The following is a 19094-nucleotide window of genomic DNA, read 5'->3' as shown; positions in this document are numbered from 1 at the left end:
AATAACAATTGGTCAGTGTCACTACTTACATTGTTTTCTAAAATTTTTGAAAAGGTGGTGTAGTTCAAAGTTTTCACACAGCTGTGTAGTAATGAGATATGTAGCCAATCACAGTTTTGATTTCAAAAGAGCCACTCCACTGATAAAGCTAGTTATACATTTCATCATCACTATCACAAGTTTCTGTGTTCATTGTCTTCAACCCAGATTCCCTTACGCCCTGCTAAGAAGGTATACCAGATATCTTCTTGATTTGATGTACCCATCTGCTCACTGCTCTTGATCTCATGCCCTCTGTCTTACTTGCCATGATTATTTTCTGTAGATTTTCCCCATCTCTTCTCACAATATGGTCAAAGAACTGAAGAATTTTTTGTTTGACTGGAAAAGTAATGTGCCTGGAGACAATGAGTTGCTTAATAATGGACACATTTGTTTTCCTTTCATTCCATTTTATGCACACCATCCTGCAACATCACCAAAGTCAAATGCTCCATTATGATGCTTGTCACTGGCCTTAAGGGGCTCCGGAAAGGCTCAAAATCATGAAAAGTTCAATTTTTACTTTTTTGCGTTTTCTGAATCTGCTGACTATTACCTTTTAATAGATATATAATTTATTCAATTCTGAAGACTACAACTATTTTTAAATTTTTTTTGAAATGTGTTCTACATGGGCGTGACCCACTGTGGCGCTGTTAAACTGCTGTCAAATGGTGTTATTATTAACGTCCGTGTTCATCAGGTACATTTTAGTGATGTGAGATAAAGTATGTGTTGTGGCTAACCTGTGATGGTTCAATATATATCGCTGGTGTGATTGTCGATTGTTTCATGTTTATTTACTCTGTCGTTATCTCTAAAATATTCGTAATTAATTCTGTTTCTTGAGTCTCTGTTTTGTTGAAGTATAATAATGAGTAAAAGTAAAGTTATTAGAAATCCTCTGAAGGCTTTTAAGAAAAGGAGAAATGTTGGAAAGCCAAAGGTATGTGTTATTACTGTAAACAATAAAGACGATAACCAAGTGAGTGAACCTAACCTCTCAAGTACACCTGCCCATAGCAGTCAAAGTGGGAAAGAAAATACTTCACAGAAGAAGCTTGGTTCAATGAGTGAAAACTATGAATGTTTTATGGGCGAATCGGATGTGAATGAAATATTTGATATGTCCGTTCTCAAAGGAATTTTTTCAAATTGTGTAAGATGTATTCATTGTAGTGAAGTTGGTCTGGAACTCTCCATAATAAAGCACGTAGGACTTGCTAGTGAAATACAACTGAAATGTGATAAGTGTTCATACATGACCACCTTTTGGAACAGTGTTGCAGTAACTGCAACTGAAGAAAATGGTAGCAAAATCTACAAACACAACATTAGATTTGTTTATTCCTTGCGTTCAGTTGGTAAGGGTGCTACTGCAGGTGCAATTTTCTGTGGCATCATGAATCTTCCAAATCCCCCAACCAAGTTTACGACCTATAATAAATTAATAGGGTCTAAAGTAGAAGATGTCTGTATAGAATCTATGAAGAACGCTGTGGAAGAGGCAGTAATGGAAAATAATGGTAACAGAGATTTGACTGCAGCGTTCGATGGTACCTGGCATAAACGGGGACACACATCTCTTCATGGTGTAGTATCTGCCACCAGTATGTATACAGGGAAAGTTTTAGATGTAGCAGTAATATCAAAGTATTGTAGATGTCCACAAAAATATAAAGGTACACATGAAAATAATTGCAAAGCTAACTATAGTGGCAGTAGTGGAGGAATGGAAGTGGCTGGTTTTGCCAGTATATTCCAGTGTTCTGAGGCGTGTGATAAAGTGCGATATGTTAATTACCTTGGTGATGGTGATCCTAAAAGTTTCAAACATGTTCAAGGACTGAAGCCCTATGGTGATGATGTTGTAGTGCAGAAATTTGAGTGTATTGGACACGTACAGAAGCGAATGGGAACAAGACTTCGGCGACTGAAAGCTTCGTACAAAAAACAAAAACTCAGTGATGGTAAAGGGTTGGATGGGAAGGGAAGGTTAACTGACAGTGTAATTGACAAAATACAGAACTATTATGGAATGGCTATTAGGCAAAATACACAAAGTGTCGACGAAATGAAGAAGGCTGTTTGGGCTCTGTTTTTTCATACTTCTTCAACCGATGAAAATCCCCAACATAGCTTGTGTCCTAAAGAAGAAGACAGTTGGTGTAAATGTAACAAAGGATTGCTAACTGGTGAAGTGTACACTCATAAGCATAGACTGCCTCATGCAATACTGGAGGTGATAAAACCTATTTTCAGAGACTTAGCAGCACCTGAACTGTTGAAAAAGTGAATTCACGGAAAAACTCAAAACCCCAATGAAAGTGTAAATAGTGTTATATGGTCGAGAATCCCCAAGACTGTATTTGTTGGAATAGAAACACTTTGCTTTGGTGTGTATGATGCTGTTGCGACTTTCAATGATACCAACATTGTAAGGTGCAAGTTATTTAGAAATATGGGAATGAAGATAGGTTCTAACATGGTACGAGCGATGCTTGCTTTAGACAAGGAATGCCTTCAGGCTGCAGACAGGGCTGTAAAGAGTCTATAAATACAAGCAAGAGTAAACAGGAGGAGGAACAAGAGGAAGCTGGAGGAGGAGTTTGCAGAGGATGAAGATAATCCATCCTATGGACCTGGAATGCACTAAAAAGTTAATCCAATCTTTGTCGCTCGATTCCCAAAACTTTTATTTTCTCATACTAATTACATGTTTTCTAAGGATCTTCCAAACATATTTGTTTCAAACTTTCAGTAAATGTTACACAGTACCTTCTGCATAATTTAACACAGCCTTTTTCCATAAAACTGTATATTTTTGAATATATAAATAAAAAATTGAAAAAAAATGTTGTGAATTTTCATTACAATTGAAAAAAAAAATCATCTTTAATAACTGAACTAAAATTTTGTAAAATCCCTGTTAAGTTGTAGCCCATATTCCAATAAATAATCTGTAAAAAGTTCAACTTCCTACCTCAAATATTTTGTGAGGAAAGATGTAATTTATAAGCGTTATTTTAACATTGAAAGTATAGGGCATTCCGGAGCCCCTTAAGGGTCCACATTTTGCAACCATACAGGAAGACAGGTAACACAAGTCTTTCAACAAGAAGGATCTTTGTGCCATTTGTTATGACTCAGTTCTGCCAGATCTTGGTGACCTCCTTCATAGCCACTTGGCCCATTGTGACCTGTCTCCTTGTTTCATCTTCACAACTTCTCATTTTCCAGATGGTTGACTCACGACAGATGAAAGAATGCACTACTTTCAATTCCTTTAATCAACCTGGAGCTTTCTCCAGTATTCAATATCATAAAATTGGACTTGCTGAGATTGATGTTTAATCCATATGATTTCCTTTACTTTGTTAAGAGCTCAGCAAGTTCACCTTTGTTGCCAGCTAAAAGCATGGTGTCATCAGAAAATTGGAGATAGTTAACAGTCCTTCCACCTACTGAGATGCCTTTAATTCATGTATTGAGAACATTCCTAATGATATGTTCTGCATAGATGTTGTGCAGTTGGGGGCATAGAATGTAAGCCTGCATGACTCCTTTTGATACACTGATGAAATCAGATGTTTCAGCACTTGTCTTCAAAACTGTAATGCAATTATTATATAAACTGCTGATCAGTGATATCAAGTGTAGTTAGACATCAAACTGTGTAAGTGCCTGTCACAACTTCTTCCAGACAACAGAGTCAAATGCTTTCCCCTAGGAAAGGACAGATGAAAACAGGAACACAGAACTCTCATGATTTTCAATTATTTCTCATATGTTGAAGAATCGTTCACAGGCTCTTTGTCCTTCAACAATACCTGCTCATTCTGGGGATATATGAGGCTGAATGTATGGCTTCAAATGCTGGGGCAAGACATAGCTCAAAATTTTGTTTGCATGGAATGTGCAGGCAACAGTTCGGCAGTCAGTGTGGTTCCTGATTGACTCTTTCTAGTGTAGGATTTGAAGAGAGAATTCAGCAATTCTTCTGTCCACTCCCAAGTTTCCCATACATTTGTATACAATGAAGGCAGCCCATTGACACATTCTTGTCCCATTTCTTTGATAACCTCTCTAGGTATACCACCTAGATCAGGGGATTTGTAATTCTTCATATGTTGAATTGTATGCTCTATTTTGCTGCATGAAACTGTAGGTTCCAATGTATGGTGCTCTATAGATTGACTGTCTGTAGTGTAGAATTCAACATTACACAGTACTGTTTCCACCTCACAATAGTGTCTTCCTTGTCTCTGATAGGGTTGCCATTCTTGATGTCCACCAAACATATAGAGGGATTAAATTTACCAGTGATGCTGTCAAATTTCTTGAAGAGATCATGTACTTGGCTGTGGTTTTGGTGTTTTCTCTCATTACAGAATTACTGAGCTTATAATAAAATCTTTAAATGATAAAATAACATCAGCTGGAGTCTTCTGTGTCTTACTGAACAAATTTTATTTTGTGAGTCATAGTATTGTATCAGAAAAGTTAAGTGTTTATGGAATATGTTGTTCAGTACATGGATGGTTTAGTTCTTATTTAAGAAACAGAATGTAGAAAGTTAACCTGGGTTATTCAAGTAATACAAAGGGGACACCAAATCAGCTGCATGGGAAGAAATTGCAAAGGAAGTGCCACAGGATTTGATCATTGTCTCACTACTGTTCTTCCCTTACGTTGATGCTCTACCACTTTGTTTGAATCAGGAGACAAAATTAGTCCTGTTTCCAAATGATACACGCAGTATTATAAGGTCTAGGAAAGAAATATCAGCATAGATCATAATAAATGATGTTTTTGTGAAAGCCTCCTTCTGGTTTTGCACTAATTAACTATCAACTTTGAAAAACACAGCTCATTCAATTTTTTTCTGTCAAAAGTATCCCACCCCCTATTAACCAACTACACCAAAAATGTATGATGAACAAGGTAAAAAGTTGTAAGTTCTTTGGTGCACACTGCTGTAAAATTTTACTGGAAAAACCATATAGCAGAACTGTTAAAATATTTAGGATTTTCTGCTTTTGTCATAAGAATTGTTAACAACTTTAGGGATACAGAAGCCAGAAAGTTAAAATATGTTGTATATGTGCATTCAATGATGTCTTAAAGGATAATTTTATCTTTTTATTTTACACATCTAATTCCATAGGACCAAATTGAGGAGTAAATCTCCAAGGTCATGGAACATTGTCAGTACATGAAATTACAACATAAAAGTTATAACAGATAAAATAAAATGTTTATGAACCCAAAAAAGACAAGCCATAAGTTTATATAAATGCAATCAACATATTAACATAGGAATCAGCTTAATTTTTCAAGGAACTCCTCAATAGAATAGAAGTAGTCACCCATGAGGAAACACTTCAATTTTGATTTGAAAGCCATGGATTACTGCTAAGAGTTTTGAATACTTAAGGTAGCTTTTTGAAAATGGATGCAGTAGCGCACTGCACACCTTTCTGCACAAGAGTCAAGGAATTGGGATCCAAATGCATATCGTATTTCTGCCTTGTATTAACTGAGTAAGAGCTGCTAATTCTTGGTAATAAGCTGATACTGTTAACAAGAATTGACAGTAAAGAATATATATACTGAGAGGCCAATGTCAGAATACCCATACTAGAGAACAGGGATTGATAAGAGGTTCATGAGCTTACACCAGTTATTGCCCGAATGGCCCATTTCTGAGCCAGAAATATCCTTTGAGAATCAGAAGAGTGACCCCAAAATATAATACCATATGACATAAGCAAATGAAAATATGCAAAGTAGACTAATTTTTGTGTCACCAATCACTTACTTCAGACACTGTTCAGATAGTAAAAATGGAAGCATGAAGTCTTTGAACAAGACCCTGAATGTGGGCTTCCCACGACAGTTTACTATCTATCTGAACACCTAGAAATTATAACTGTTCAGTTCCACTAATCATATGCCCACTCTGTGAAATTAAAATATCGAATTTTGTTGATCTGTGTGATAGAAACTGTAAAAACTGAGTCTTACTGTGATTTAGTATTAGTTTATTTTCTATAAGCCATGAACTTGCATCATGAACTGCACTATTTGAAACAGAGCCAATGTTGCACATAACATCCTTTACTACCAAGCTAGTGTCTTCAGCAAACAGAAATATTTTAGAATTACCTGTAATACTAGAGGGCATATCATTAATATAAATAAGGAACAGGGGTAACACCCAAACTAACTAAAAAGTATTTACTGCACAGAAGAAAGTAATTAGAATTACATGTGGGCAAAGTTATTAGAGCTATATGTGGAGATGTCTTGCAGGCACATTTTCAAGCAGGCAAGAATGTTAACCACACCCTGACAAATATATTGATTCATACATGAAATTTGTTACCAAAAATCCATCTGAGTTTGAGAGTAGCAGAGATATTAACTCTTAGACACTCAACCTACTGAAACAAAACACTTGAGAGATAGCAAAAGTATTTTCAGTTGCAAATTAAAAATGTTACCACTTACCCACTCCTTCTATATCATAGTGAAATTCTTGATTAGAAATAATTATACTGAAAAAACTCTAAGTGGTCACTATATAGACATATAAATATTTTTTTAAAATATATATTCTATATCTGTTCAGCTGACGCATTTCACATCATAATGTTTGTTGTGAATATGATATTTGGAACACACAACTAACTGTACACATACACCACTTTCAGAGTATTGGCACCTACATAAGCAAGGAATACAAGCTGGCACAGAATACTTAATACACACTTCAAAAAAAGTTTTGCATCACCTTGGTTCTGAGAGTTCCAGAACCGGTACAGAAAATTGGAATAGAGATCAACATAAACATCATTTCTGCCCTTTTTATTGCTTATGAAAACCACACGTTGCATATTGTACCACCACACAGCGAGACCTTCAGAGGTGGAGATCCAGATTGCTGCACACACCAGTACCTCTAACACCCAATAGCACACCCTCTTGGATTGATGCATGCCTGTATTTGTCATGGCATACTATCCACAAGTTCACCAAGGCACTGTTGGTCCAGATTGTCCCACTCCTCAATGGAAATTCAGCGTAGATCCTTCAGAGTGGTTGGTGGTTCGTGCCATCCATAAACAGCCCTTTTCAATTATCCCAGGCATGTTCAATATAGTTCATGTCTGGAGAAGATGCTGGTCACTCTAGTCGAGCAATGTCATTATCCTGAAGGAGGTCATTCACAAGGCGTGCATGATTAGGACACGAATTGTCATCCATGAAGATGAATGCCTAGCCAATATGCTGCTGATATGGTTGCACTATCGGTCGGAGGATGGCATTCACATATTGTACAGACATTACAGGGCCTTCCATGACCACCAGCGGCGTACGTTGGACCCACATAATGCCACTCCAAAACAGCAGGAAACCTCCACCTTGCTGCACTTGCTGGACAGTGTGTCTAAGGCATCCAGCCTGACTGGGTTGCAGTGAAGGGATTGTGATGTCAATCCTGAGCGGTCCATTCGGTATGTTGTTGGACCCATCTGTACCGTGCTGCATGGTGTCGTGGTTGCAAAGATGGGCCTCACCATAGACGTCAGGAGTGAAGTTGTGCATCATGCAGCCTATTGCGCACAGTTTGAGTCACAACACAATGTCCTGTGGTTGCATGAAAAGCATTATTCAACATGATGGCGTTGCTACCAGGGTTCCTCTGAGACATAATCCGTAGGTAGCGGTCATCCACTGCAGTAATAACCCTTGGGTGGCCTGAGCGAGGCATATCATCGACAGTTCCTGTCTCTCTATATCTCCTCCATGTACAAACAACATCGCTTTGTTTCACTCCGAGACACCTGGACACTCCACTTGTTGAGAGCCCTTCCTGGCACAAAGCAACAATGTGGACATGATCGAACCGCAGTATTGAGTGTCTAGGCATGGTTGAACTACAGACAACATGAGCCGTGTACCTCCTTCCTGGCGGAATGGCTGGAACTGATCGGCTGTCTGACCCCCTCTGTCTAATAGGCGCTGCTCTTGCATGGCTGTTTAAATCTTTGGGCGGGTTAAGTGACATCTCTGAACTGTCAAAGGGACTGTTTCTGTGATACAACATCCACAGTCAACGTCTATCTTCAGGTGTTCTGGGAACCGGGGTGATGCAAAACCTTTTTTGGTGTGTATATAAACTACAGTACAACAGATTAATTACTTTTTATATTATGATAAGTGTACAGGCAAGACCTATAGTAAAACATGATGTAATTTCATGCATAGAACAATTAGGAAAACACTGATAAACAAATTCAAAAAGCACACAATGAAGCCCTAGAAAGACAGCAGTTTACAACTTATTTCTGAGTTAAAATGTCTTTTACAAAATAGATATGAGTCTCACAATACATGGTTTGTCTGGCCATTATGAAGAAATGTCAGCAATAAAGCATGTCTAACAATCAGATTTAATTAACAAGGGAAAAACACAGTTTTTTAGAAATATAAATATTGTCTTTGTTACTCTGTTTCGAGAGAATTTACCAGACAATCATTGGGAAGATAATCTATGGCACACGGTAGCCAAGAAATTTATGAATCTTTTTGTGATATTAAGAATCCAGCTTTTCCTTACAGCACGTCAGTAATGACTACAATGGAAACCAAGGGAATGAGTGGCTAGTATCTGGGATCAAACAATCTAGTAATGAGAAGAAAGAGATTTATTTAATAGAGAGGAGACTAGCTGTAACCAAGACTTAGATGTACACTACATACAATAGTGAACAAAAATCTTGTCCTACAAATTTTCTTTATCATTTCAGTAGCATTGTCCAAATACTTTCAGAACTGTTTTTATGACATCATCAAACTGACACAAAATATACAAAACATTTTAGACAAAAATGATCAGTTTTCACTGCTCTATTCAGCATAACTAATTTTATATGAAGTTCCCATTTAGAACTTTGAAGTTAAGTTTGTTCTCTCCTTTTTACAGTGGCTTCTAGGCAATGTCAGGATCATTATTGCATTTACACTTATCAATGGTTTACTGAAACTGCATTTCAAATTATATTGTTTTGTATATCCCTCAAATGAACAAGACATAGCAAGGTTTGTAAAGAAATTATGTTATTAAATTTCCTCAGAGTAAACTCAGACTCCCTTGGAAGAACATGTGACAAAATCTATCCTGACACTGTAAGCCATTGTTAGATTCAAAAACAGATTGAATGACCTTAAGAGATGTAGCAAATTCAACAAAAAAGTACTAGGATTGGAAAAGATGGAGAAGAGATGGCTGTAGATTATAGATCAAAAACTGAAATCAATAAAGAGATGACAGAGAAAAAAAATGTGAACATGTGGAGCAAAAATATATATAATTCTGAAACAAAATTAATAGCAAATGTAGAAAAGCTAAAGACAAATGTTTGGGGGACTGACTTCAAAACAGAGATACAAAACTGAATCATGGTAATGTACATGCTGCATGAAGGCTAATAAGAAATCATTTTCAGGAGTACTATGATTATAATGAAAAAGTTAATTAAGTAACAGAAACAGAAAGTAAGACAAGAAACAGAAAACAATATTTGGAAATCTTTTACAGTTCCTTAGAGGAAATTGGAACAAATGAAAATGAGAATGCAGTGGAAGATGTGGGAGATTCAATCCGTATTTTTGAATCCTAAAAATATTAGGACAGGCTAAGAAAGAAAAATAGCTGTGCTATTGATGAAATACCAAAGAAGTCTTCTACTCACAAAACCAAGGAACAGAGGCAAAACTGCACAATCTCATGAATGAAATTTATAAGGACCGGAACTTTACCTCATTATGTAACAAGAAAAGATTCTGACCTTTGCCACAAAACTTTAGTTAAAATGAATTGGATGCACTAGATGACATACTTCAGTAATTAATTAAGTCACTAATTAGGATTTTTGTGTCAGTTATCATAATTTTCAATATGGCATTTGTACTCATATGTTGGGTATTCCTAACTGTGACTTCCCTTCCCTCTTTCTTCACTCACTGGGAGGAGACGCAATTCATAACAATGTTAGTCCCCATCAGTATGACATGGAACGGCACCTGTAATTCTCGTAAGAACACAACTCCTTGCATGGTTTTGAAATATCCTGTTATCTGTCCACAACAGTCTTCTCAGCTTGTGTGAACTGGTAAACTGCAATCGTTTATTTTTATTTTATGCCCGGTTAGTTCTGCGATGAAATAAAATCTTGATTCTTGATTTCATCATTATGATCGTTTTTCAATTGCTATGCCATTGCTACGTCAAGTTATTAATAACGGTCCGACGTAACTCCAGAGATAACTTATGTTGGAGTAAATGTTATTTTTATTCTGCCATAATACTGGTTTAAACTAATCATTTTTCAATGTCCATTATTCATGTACTCACTTAGTCACTTAAAATGTTTAAAGAGTCAATCAAATTGCTTTAATACACATTTATTGTCCATTTAATGAGTTACAGGACACATAAGATTTATCTTTCGACTCAGATTGTATTGTTCTTTCTGTAATTAATTGTTTGTCCCTACAACTCATGCACACCAATATATCATTCAAGATTAACTTCTGTTCAGTTCAGTAATCGTGATGCTGATGACAGCTTTTGACTAATTGGCATACTTGTCTTTCTTCGTGTCTTTGTTTTATTGTGTCCTAATCAAGACTATGAATTGTTTTACTGTCATTGAGCCATTGCTCTCAAGGTTTGTAACTGTTCATCAGGATGAAGGCAAAGTCCGATAAACCAATATCACTCAATTGAAGTCTAACACTCATCTTATTATACCGTCACATTGAGAATGGTAAAGATTAACATTCTTCAGTCGAATGACTGAGCAATAGTTTGATCTCTATCTCATGAATTATCAAACTTCCAAAACTGAAACAATCTAATAGCGTTTGCATCCAGACCACTAATACAAAAGTACTCTGGAGCGACTCAAGAGCAACTAACTAACTGAACATTTCCATATCCAAGTTGCATTGTAGTCACACTGAATTTCCTTTTCGATGTGGCCACAACTCTCTTCCATGGTAAATGTTATCTTTGACTGAATCACTTTCTTGCATTTAACCTTTGTTCATATGATTTCGAATTTATTCTATAGATGTTTGATAAAGAATCTATGACAATCCTTTCCCTTTATCTCCATTTTTATGTATGCTATTCTCAGTATTGGAGTGATATCAGTGTTAATCAACATATTACCAGTGTAGATTTTATCGTCAATAGTTGCCATCACTGTCAAGATGACTCACTTCCCTACTTTAAGGTTCCACAAAGTTTGTTGATTGGAGTTTTCTGTCCTTGGAGCGTTACATACCACAGATGTATAAAGTGATTCCATTCTGGCTCAGTATAACATCATATGTGTCTTCTGCCCGCCTCAGAAAACACGTGCCCTGCTAGGTACAGTAAAAGATGACCTGGGGCCCCACAAACCGGGTGTTTACCGTATTCCGTGTAAATGCAGTGATGCATACACCGGGCAAACTGTACGGACAATCAAAGAAAGATGGCAGGAACACAGATGGCACACTGAACTGAAGCAGCCTACAAAATCTGCAGTTGCAGAACATTACATGGATACTGGAGATACTATGGAGTACGTGAAAACGGAAGTTTTACGGCAGACCTCATCTTTTTGGGACTGTGTTCTTGGGGTAGGGTCGACACTATCTTTTGGGCTCATGTGGACCTGTCTCGACACAGTGCCACTTCTAAACAAGTCTCCAAGTTCCAACATCTGTCAGCCAGAGAACAACAGATACAAGAAGTGCAACAACAAACTGTAGTCAACTTCACCGGGAAGGAGATTAACGACGCAGCAAAATCAGTTCTGGAAAAGGGACTAAATTTCACACCAACACTGACTACTACATCCATCGCAGACATCATCAGTGGTATAGAACAAGTAATTTCCACCCTTCCCAGCGAAGAAGCAGAAGAGATACATCGGGAAACATGCTGTGCGATTACCAAAGTCGCACTACTGAGGCCAAACATCACGAAAGCAGAAAGAGCTGCCATTCGAGAACTACAGAATGATCCTAAAATAGTTATTTTACCTGCCGATAAAGGAAATGCAACTGTACTGCTTCCATTATCAGATTACAATCACAAAATGTATGACCTATTTGAGGATCCACCATACAGAAAACTGAAGGGAGACCCGACCAACAGGGTGAAAAAGAAGGCTATTGAGCTTCTATGCCAGTGCCTGCTGAAGTAAATTGTCAAGAAGCTCCGACCGGAGCTGCTGCACCCCCAAGGCTTTATGGGTTACCAAAGGTGCACAAAAAGGATGTTCCTTTGCGCCCTATTGTCAGCAACACAGGTGCCCAAACATACCAGCTAGCCAAATATTTAATGACAGAATTAGGCCCTCACATCGGGAAATGTCAGCATCACATCAGGAATTCTGTACATTTCATTCAACGGCTGCAGGAGCTGTGCCTCCTTAACCAGGACCTCATGGTGAGCTTTGATGAGGTCTCGCTTTTCACCAGAGTGCTGCTTGATAACTCTCTTAAATTTATTAGGGAGAAATTCAACCTGACAATGACTAATCTTTTCGAATTTGTCCTCACATCAAAATCCTTTCTCTTCAATGGAAACTATTACGAACAAACGGATGGTGTTGCCATGGGGTGTACCCTGTCACTGGTGGCAGCAAACTTGTTTATGGAGGACTTCGAAGAGAAAGTGCTGGAAACTACAGCACTGAAGCCTATGTGCTTTTACAGATATGTTGATGACACATTTGTGATATGGCCACATGGAAGAGAAAAACTTCAAGAGTTTCTCAAACATCTGAATTCTCTGCATCCTAACATCAAATTCACCATGGAGGTGAAAGAGAATGGTGAACTCCCATTTCTGGACATCCTAGTCATGCGTAAAGTGGATGGCACCTTGGGACACAGTGTATACAGGAAAGAAATCCACACTGATCTGTATCCCCATGCTACCAGCTGCCATCATCCTTCACAGCGTGAGGGTGTACAGTGAACACTGGTACACAGGGCCCACACAATAACAGATGAGGGATGGCTACAAGGAGAACTTAACCACCTTAAGTACGTTTTGAAGAAGAATGGATCTAACGAGAGTCAAATTCGACATTCTTTCAGGCAGAATGCACAAACCCACCAGAGAGAGAATGAAGAGGACGAGAAGACAATGGCATACCTCCCTTACACCGGCAAAGTATCCCTCAAAATTGGCAGAATTCTGGCTCAGTAAAGCATCAAATGTGTCTCCTACCCACCTCCTAAAACAAGTGCCCTGCTAGGTCAGTAAAAAATGACCTGGGGCTCCGCAAACTGGGTGTTTATCGTATTCTGTGTAAATGCGGTAAGGCATACATCAGGCAAACTGTATGGACAATTGAAGAAAGATGCCAGGAACACAGAAGGCACACTGAACTGAAGCAGCCTACAAAATCTGTGGTTGCGGAACATTACATGGATACTGGAGATACTATGGAGTATGCGAAAACGGAAGTTTTACGGCAGGCCTCATCTTTTTGGGATTGTGTTCTGAAGGAGGAAATTGAAACATGTGTAGCTGATGGGCTGATCAACAGAGATGCCCGACGAAGGCCACAGGACATCTGATGGTCCACAGTTCACATTCAGCAGCCAGCAGCCCTCCCCTCCCCACTACCACTCCACGCAGTACCGTGTGCGGCAGGACGTGGGGGAAGGGGTGGGGAGAGATCAGAATATAAAAGGGAAGAGATTCAGCAAAGATGCTCAGTCTGCGGGTATCACCTAAAGATGACAGCAAGGAACACTGTCGAAATATCATGGTTTGAAAATGACTGCACCTGGCTGGAGACCCAAGAACAGTACAAACTGATTCCATAAACATTTCTTATTTTCTAAACCATCACATTTTTTAGAAAACAAATTTTTGTCAGTCCTGAATTGCCAAATATAAATTAGCTGTTTTTCAAATTATTATGTAGTTTCCAAAACAACAATTTGTCATATGCTAGTCTTTAAACAGTTGGTCACCACTCAAAGTGCCTGTCTGTGCCCAAACAAACATGTAACACCTATGATGAGTCTGCTCCTGGTGTTTGGTCATGCAATCACAAGAATATGTGTATTGGGATCCATGTAAACGCAATAATATTAATGTCTATAAACTTTCAAGTGATGTCTGTAATTAACGATAATGAATATATTGACTAAACTGTGTTATGGTTGGTAGGACATTTGGACCAACAGTGCCATGTTGAATCATTGACTGTTGAGCATTGTGACCTTCAGTGAAATATGTGAAATACTGCTGCATACTTTTCTCTGATTAGTTACTACAACTGAAATGTTTATTGTTAATATGAACAGCATTCTGTGTCACACTTAATGACTTTGTTTAGTGTCTTGTTAGAGTTACCACTCAGTCTAGGACAGTGTTACTAAAAAATAGGTTTTCAATTAATTTGTAATTTATTATATGAACTTTGCCACTTAATGATCATTAGTGCTGGCCTCATTTATATGCTATTAATCTTCTGTTGTTGAAAAACTGCTCATCATCCTAACAACAGAATATGAGGATAATAAATGTTTGTTAAAGTGCAACCAAAATTGTTGTGCTGTGTACATTTTTTTGCAAACGCCATCTTGTACTCTTTAAGATTTTCGTCTTCATGAGTAGTGACTGACATGCTACCAAAAAGATAATGGATGGGAGATTACAAAATTGAGGTTGGTGTGTTTATGTTTGCTGCCCCAATGTTTGGAGTGCATTGCATTAGGAGTGTTGTGTGAAAGAACTAACATGGTTAAAGACAGTAGATTTGTGGTGAAATTTATGAAATTATGTAATGTGGATAACAGAATCATAATATGATGCTGTGTAGCTGACACCAAAATAACACGGTCATTTGGAGAAAATTTCAGCTAAACTGGGACAAGGAGACTGACACCAATTTTGACAGCAAGCCAATTATGGCTCGCAAGGCTGTAGGCAAAGAGCCCAAGAAACGTAATGAGGTGATGTGGAATATGTGAGCAGGAGCAGTAATCAGGCTACAGATTTTGATGACAGCAGCAACTAGAGACAAGACATTAAGACAAAATGAGTCAAGGAAAGCAAAGTATGCAAAATGCTATGGGGTTAATGACACTAGATCACTACTGGTATTGGTTATTGCACGTGGACAGTTCTGTAAAATCAGATGTGGACTAGAAGGTAGACTCAATGAAAACTTCTTTCAAAAACAAACTGGATGAAGTGTCAAAGAATTTGGGATCATCATTTGATGCTTGGGCTCAGAATTTGCAAGATAGTGGAGATGAGCTTGTAAAACTTTATAATAAGTACATGGAGCTTGTTAACTTTTGTCAGAATGAATTGATAAAAGTAGTAAAAACATGTTCCTCTAATGATGGTACTAAATTGACTTACAATGCAAACCAAGCACATAGTGTTGATATTCATGATCTGAGGGCTGAGCAGTGTAAATATTGATGGATTTGAGGGTGCTGAAGGCTTCTTGAAACAGGGTGTGTAGATGGTAAATGAACTTCTTGATAAAGTGGATAACAAAGTAGATGAGAGACAGCTTGAAAGAGAATAGTAATAATTAACAGTAATATTAAAGAGATTAGATTCGTTGAAGTTGATGTAAGTAATGTTGAAATGTAAGGTAGATGGACAGAGAAAGTGAAGGTTGCCAAAGCAGTGAATGCATGTTTGCTGGTTTGAAGCCATTTTGACTATTTTTCGACCGTGACTGTCTCAAGAAATATGTAAAGGTTTTTTAAATCACCACTACATCACAAACTTTGTTGACTATCATATTACTTATTTATTTAGTGACATGTTTCGAGGGAATACCTCAACTTCAGGCTAAATGGCATTACAAAAACAATTTTACAATAAGGTCATACTGATGTTACATAGTCTTTTGTTAAATGCTGTGGTTACCTTTATTCTTCAGTTGTGGCAGTCTCGTTGTGATGTGCTGAGGTGAAAATTTGTGAACAGTGACCAAGAAAGCCAAGACAGCCATGGAAATATCAAATGTTCAGAAATTTTGTTGTGTTTTGAATTGTAGTGGAAAATTTTTTGCAAAGTAAATGTGGAGTTTCACCCAACATTTCAAAACTAGGGCAGGGGGTCAGTGTCATTGTGAGCATATGAGTAGGTAAGGGTTCACTGCTCTTTAATGAATACATTATGTGTCGACTAATGCCTCCCTAGGGGTGCAATGCTATTCAAATTTTCTTCCAGCTTAATGTATACTTTTTAGTATGCAATCAGCCAATAAAGTAGTAGATATAGACATAGATTCACAATCATTTTGCTCTGTTCATAGAAGAAATATATTCACTGTGTCATTGTGTGCCAGTTCCATAAGCACATGGGCATATGTGAGGATATCGATCTCTACATGGGACTTGAACATCTCTGGTTGATGCAGAGGGACAATCTTTGGACTGTGAGAAAGACTGACTGTTCAATGTAGACATATGTAAAGTGATCCTTGTGAAAAAAGTACCTGTTCCCTTAACCACATCGTCTATGATCGGACAGAGTTCCTACAATGCCAAGGTTCTACATTGATGAACCCATGTCTTTTGTGAAACATGCAATAAATCTGCTACTTCATACAATTTTGTCCAGTGTATTATGTAGTGAAAACGTGGCCGTTAAACAATGCTCCACCCATCACGCCACATCTAGATTACAGTGCTAACAGGACTGTAGTGCAGGATGTGCAGTGTTGTTATTGTGCAAAAATAACAATGAAAACCAAGTGCACTGACAATTTGTAATCTGCACCTACAAACAAAATCAGCCTAACTACACATCAACAATGGCAGCCAACAATTAATCTACTATTGGGCTTTGATGATAATGCCACCACAGACAGCGTTTCTAGTCAACAAAGTTTGCAACATGATTGCCATAGCATCTGCATGCCTACCACACCTTCTACACTGCAAATTGAATGCAAACTATCACTTACTGTGTTATGAAAATTGGAGGAGGAGAGGGGAGAAAAGAAAGGGAAGGGAAGGGATTATTGATGTCAGCTACATCAAGACTTTGTGTGACAACAGCGGCAACAAATGAAAATGTGTGCTCGATTGGGATTCAAGCCTAGGATCTTCCGCTTACTAGGCAGTTGTATTAATCACTGCACCATCAGGATACAGCATTTAATGAAACTGCATGGACTATCTCGGCACACCTCTTGGCTGACACACATTCCCACCTAGTGCTGCCTGTCTCCAGTTCATGTCCATGTCCTCCATATAAAATTCATATAATTTGCTCTGTTTTCACACCTAGCTGTGTGCTGTGAATAGTCAGCAGTCTTGTTGCCCCATACCATGAACAATACTACAATGACTGATTCAGCCTCACCCCTGAGGTTCTGCCTGCATCTCAAACTACCAGAGTGCTTTCCCCTGGAAAGACTTTTCCAAACTCCAGAAAACCAGCTACAAGAGATCATCTTCAAATAACATTTCCATGATAACACACTTTTGCAGCTTTGATGTCACCGCTGCACAATTATTGATTGCCCTCTCATGCTGGACCCTATGGATCACAAAGTTACTGATGGAGTTGCAACTGGCGATGATCACACATGAGTCCAAACCTCGAAAAAATGAATTGTGTTAGTGCATTGTATGCCCTTGGTGACAAGCTACTGGAGTCTACTAATAAGACAGAGCCATGCCTCCTCCCCCCCCCCCCCCCCATGTGATGATGCACGATGCAACAATGACATTTTGCACACCGTGTGTGCCCAGCCAAGAAAGCTAAACATAACAAGAGGGTGGTGTAATAACTCCTCAACAGCTGATGGCACACCAACACATCCCCACCTCACATGTGTCATGAAGCACTGACACACCTGCCATTACAGCTGGTCCACTGCCGTTGATGTGCTGGTTCCACAATCAATTTGGACTTGCCGCTTGCCAGTGTCATGATCCTTGCGATTTCCTGAATGATGTCAGCAAACTGGGATAGGCACCTCAGCCCACTCCAATGAGTAAAGTCACCTACCTCATCTGCAAACATCACAAACCCATGTTGCACACAAACACCTAATGAAGCTGGATCTTGCGTTTTAATGGATAGTAGCTCTAGCATCAGCTCCTTGCCACACAGCAGTGCATTAACTTCCAAATTGTCCTCATCTCTCTTGCTTCACTCAGCATACAACTCAGATATTTGTCTACAGCACAACTATAAACACCATTCACTTGTTGATGAGCCTGCAGTGCACCTGGAATTTCTATGTAACACACGTCTGCAAACCAATGATCAGCATGGACTTTCTACAGTACTTCCAGCTCTCACCTGATGTTGTATGAATAGCACTGATGCACCATGCAACCGGAAATTACATCGAGGTAATTTTCACTTTGACCATGCCTACAAGATCATGTTTGCCCGAATACCTTACCACTAATGACTCCTCTTCTGACACTCAGCCAGTTAGCCCAGTTGTAAGATGATGCTCTTGCTACCTCCCAGTGAAACATCAACTGCAGCACACAAGCACAGGCACTACAAGACCAAAACATAAACCTTGAGCTTCACATCAGTGATCACATCAGTGTGTAAAAACTTACATGCCCTATGGCCTCAACAGCCAGCTGTGGTGCACAGGACACCGCATACAACCACAACCCCTCCCACCAGACCACATTTCACTCAAAACAGTCAATTTGCCACAGTGCATACTGACAGCAGCTGATAACAATCAGACAAGATCAATACACCACATAGTGCAGCATTTGTAAACAGTGAAACAGATTCACAGACTTCTCACGCTTGAGCCCATGTATGCACAGAATGAAATGTGACTACACAGAGAATCATGACCACTGACTGCCCTCCCATTCACCGCAAACCTCATGGTTTGTGTTGTGCAGAGCTGCAGACTGCCAAAAATGCAATACAGAAACTTTTACGGAACCACATTGTCAGACCCTCAGAGAGACCATGGGCTTCTTGCATCAAGCTTGTCCCT

The 19094-nt window shown here is 38.6% G+C and overlaps 1 protein-coding gene across 2 annotated transcripts in view; it reads right to left on the bottom strand.

The window, feature by feature from the left end:
* The window catches only part of LOC124721097, a 654343-nt gene that overhangs the window by 458974 nt on the left and 176275 nt on the right, over positions 1-19094 (bottom strand). The window lies entirely within an intron of this gene.

This window comes from Schistocerca piceifrons, chromosome X, assembly GCF_021461385.2.
Source record: "Schistocerca piceifrons isolate TAMUIC-IGC-003096 chromosome X, iqSchPice1.1, whole genome shotgun sequence".
In the NCBI taxonomy this organism is placed as follows: Eukaryota; Metazoa; Arthropoda; class Insecta; order Orthoptera; family Acrididae; genus Schistocerca; species Schistocerca piceifrons.
Note: the sequence above shows the minus strand (reverse complement) of the source record. Positions and strands in the feature narration are given on the sequence as shown.